Source organism: Emys orbicularis, chromosome 6 (genome assembly GCF_028017835.1).
Source record: "Emys orbicularis isolate rEmyOrb1 chromosome 6, rEmyOrb1.hap1, whole genome shotgun sequence".
NCBI lineage: Eukaryota > Metazoa > Chordata > Testudines > Emydidae > Emys > Emys orbicularis.
Window position 1 is genome coordinate 125,081,445 of NC_088688.1, and position 3,749 is coordinate 125,085,193.

The following is a 3,749-nucleotide window of genomic DNA, read 5'->3' on the forward strand; positions in this document are numbered from 1 at the left end:
GGGGTATGAAGAGAAGGGGGAGGGGGAACGGGGAGTGAGGGGGAGGCTCTGGACAGGTAGGGGGTACGGAAGAGAAGGGGGAGGGGGCTCTAGCCGGGGAGGGGGCACGGAAAGGGGAGTGAGGGGGGAGGCTCTGGACAGGTAGGGGGTACGGAAGAGAAGGGGGAGGTGGCTCTGGCCGGGGAGGTGGCACGGAGAAGGGGAGGGGGCGGGGTACCCAGAGGGGGGAGGCTCTGGACAGGTAGGGGGTATGGAAGAGAAGGAGGTGGGGGTGAGGGCTCTGGCCGGGGAGGGGGCATGGGAAAGGGGAGTGAGGGGGGAGGCTCTGGACAGGTAGGGGGTATGGAAGAGAAGGGGTGGGGGCTCTGGCCGGGGAGGGGGCATGGGAAAGGGGAGTGAGGGGGGAGGCTCTGGACAGGTAGGGGCTATGGAAGAGAAGGGGGAGGGGGCTCTGGCCGGGGAGGGGGCACGGGAAGGGGAGTGAGGGGGGAGGCTCTGGACAGGTAGGGGGTATGGAAGAGAAGGGGTGGGGGCTCTGGCTGGGGAGGGGGCACGGGGAAGGGGAGTGAGGGGGAGGCTCTGGACAGGTAGGGGCTATGGAAGAGAAGGGGGAGGGGGCTCTGGCCGGGAGGGGGCACGGGAAAGGGGAGTGAGGGGGGAGGCTCTGGACAGGTAGGGGCTATGGAAGAGAAGGGGGAGGGGGCTCTGGCCGGGGAGGGGGCACGGGAAAGGGGAGTGAGGGGGGAGGCTCTGGACAGGTAGGGGGTATGGAAGAGAAGGGGTGGGGGCTCTGGCTGGGGAGGGGGCACGGGGAAGGGGAGTGAGGGGGAGGCTCTGGACAGGTAGGGGCTATGGAAGAGAAGGGGGAGGGGGCTCTGGCCGGGGAGGGGGCACAGGAAAGGGGAGTGAGGGGGGAGGCTCTGGACAGGTAGGGGCTATGGAAGAGAAGGGGGAGGGGGCTCTGGCCGGGGAGGGGGCACGGGAAAGGGGAGTGAGGGGGGAGGCTCTGGACAGGTAGGGGCTATGGAAGAGAAGGGGGAGGGGGCTCTGGCCGGGGAGGGGGCACGGGGAAGGGGAGTGAGGGGGAGGCTCTGGACAGGTAGGGGCTATGGAAGAGAAGGGGGAGGGGGCTCTGGCCGGGGAGGGGGCACGGGGAAGGGGAGTGAGGGGGAGGCTCTGGACAGGTAGGGGCTATGGAAGAGAAGGGGGAGGGGGCTCTGGCCGGGGAGGGGGCACGGGAAAGGGGAGTGAGGGGGGAGGCTCTGGACAGGTAGGGGCTACGGAAGAGAAGGGGGAGGGGGCTCTGGCCGGGGAGGGGGCACGGGGAAGGGGAGTGAGGGGGAGGCTCTGGACAGGTAGGGGGTATGGAAGAGAAGGGGTGGGGCTCTGGCTGGGGAGGGGGCACGGGGAAGGGGAGTGAGGGGGAGGCTCTGGACAGGTAGGGGCTATGGAAGAGAAGGGGGAGGGGGCTCTGGCCGGGGAGGGGGCACGGGGAAGGGGAGTGAGGGGGAGGCTCTGGACAGGTAGGGGCTATGGAAGAGAAGGGGGAGGGGGCTCTGGCCGGGGAGGGGGCACGGGGAAGGGGAGTGAGGGGGAGGCTCTGGACAGGTAGGGGCTATGGAAGAGAAGGGGGAGGGGGCTCTGGCCGGGGAGGGGGCACGGGAAGGGGAGTGAGGGGGGAGGCTCTGGACAGGTAGGGGCTACGGAAGAGAAGGGGGAGGGGGCTCTGGCCGGGGAGGGGGCACGGGGAAGGGGAGTGAGGGGAGGCTCTGGACAGGTAGGGGGTATGGAAGAGAAGGGGTGGGGGCTCTGGCTGGGGAGGGGGCACGGGGAAGGGGAGTGAGGGGAGGCTCTGGACAGGTAGGGGCTATGGAAGAGAAGGGGTGGGGGCTCTGGCCGGGGAGGGGGCACGGGGAAGGGGAGTGAGGGGGAGGCTCTGGACAGGTAGGGGCTATGGAAGAGAAGGGGGAGGGGGCTCTGGCCGGGGAGGGGGCACGGGAAAGGGGAGTGAGGGGGAGGCTCTGGACAGGTAGGGGCTATGGAAGAGAAGGGGGAGGGGGCTCTGACCGGGGAGGGGGCACGGGAAAGGGGAGTGAGGGGGAGGCTCTGGACAGGTAGGGGGTATGGAAGAGAAGGGGGTGGGGGCACGGGGAAGGGGGCACGGGGAAGAGAAGGGGAGGGGGCTCTGGCCGGGGAGGGGCACGGGGAAGGGGAGTGAGGGGGAGGCTCTGGACAGGTAGGGGGTATGGAAGAGAAGGGGTGGGGGCTCTGGCTGGGGAGGGGGCACGGGGAAGGGGAGTGAGGGGGAGGCTCTGGACAGGTAGGGGCTATGGAAGAGAAGGGGGAGGGGGCTCTGGCCGGGGAGGGGGCACGGGAAAGGGGAGTGAGGGGGAGGCTCTGGACAGGTAGGGGCTATGGAAGAAAAGGGGGAGGGGGCTCTGGCCGGGGAGGGGGCACGGGAAAGGGGAGTGAGGGGGGAGGCTCTGGACAGGTAGGGGGTATGGAAGAGAAGGGGGAGGGGGCTCTGGCCGGGGAGGGGGCACGGAAAGGGGAGTGAGGGGGGAGGCTCTGGACAGGTAGGGGGTATGGAAGAGAAGGGGTGGGGGCACGGGGAAGAGAAGGGGGAGGGGGCTCTGGCCGGGGAGGGGGCACGGGGAAGGGGAGTGAGGGGGGAGGCTCTGGACAGGTAGGGAGTATGGAAGAGAAGGGGGTGGGGGCACAGGGGAGTGGGGTGGGGGTTCGGGCAGGGGGTATTCAGGGGGAGGGGCTCTGCGGAGGGGTGGAGGCGGGCGAGGCCCGGCCCGCCACGCTGGGTGCTGCCTGCCCGCCGGTGGCCCCGCTCACTCACATACTCGCTGCCGGCTCCTGCACCAGGAAGCACCAACCAGGGAAACCCCGCGACCGGAACACGCGCCAGGAACGCCCCCGAGGCCCCGCCCATAGCGCCGGCACTTCCGGCGTAGGGGAGGGCTGCTGAACGCGCGCGTCACTAGCGCGAGCTCCGCGCTTCCCCTGGCCCCGCGCGCTGCTGGCGAGGCGCTTCCCTCGGCGCGGGGACGGAGCCTGGGCTGCGCCGAACCGCCAAAAAACTACATGTCCCATGAGTCCGTGGGGCTTCCGACGTGACCGCGGCACGTGGCGCGCGGAGCGGAGGGGCGGGAACGGGGGAGGGTCCGGGCGTGTGGCGCGAGACTGGCTGTTCCGAGCGTTGCTCAGGGAGTGCGGACGGGCCACCTAAGCTACGCGGGGTTGTTCTCGGGGGGAGGTGGGAACCGCTCGTTCTCAGCGACCCTGCCCGAGTCTGCAGAGATCCTGGACTCATAGCACTGGGGCTGGCCCCACAGTGATGATGCAGCCACGCTGCCTGAGCTTGCTAAGAGCCTGCACCAATAGCCCCATAGACTACTGACCCCTGAGTAACCTATGCAGCGACGCTGCCTGCGCCTGCAGAGAGCCTTGCCCCATAGCACCAGGGAAGCTGACCCTAGAGCAACTGGTACAGCAACACTGCCTGAGCCTGCAAAAGTGACCAACAGAGCAATGCTGCCTGAGTCTGCTGAGAGCCTTCACAGACTGCCCCAGTAATGGGGAGTTAGCCCAGAGTGACCGATACAGTGACGCTGCCTGAGTCTGCAGAGAGCATGCAGCGATACCCCAAGTAAGTGGGACTGACCCCATAGTGACTGACATAGCAATGGTGCTTTTGTCTGCAGAGAGCCTGGACCAGTGTCCCCAAGAGAGTGGACTGA

General features: G+C 68.6%; 1 protein-coding gene across 1 annotated transcript in view; it reads right to left on the minus strand.

Moving 5' to 3' along the window:
* ZCCHC7 (zinc finger CCHC-type containing 7) overlaps window positions 1-2,880 on the minus strand; it is a 178,834-nt gene extending 175,954 nt beyond the window's left edge. The window contains exon 1 of the mRNA XM_065406629.1: window positions 2,849-2,880. The gene's annotated coding sequence lies outside the window, so the exon portion shown is untranslated. The remainder of the gene's footprint in view (window positions 1-2,848) is intronic.
* Window positions 2,881-3,749: the final 869 nt, after the last annotated feature.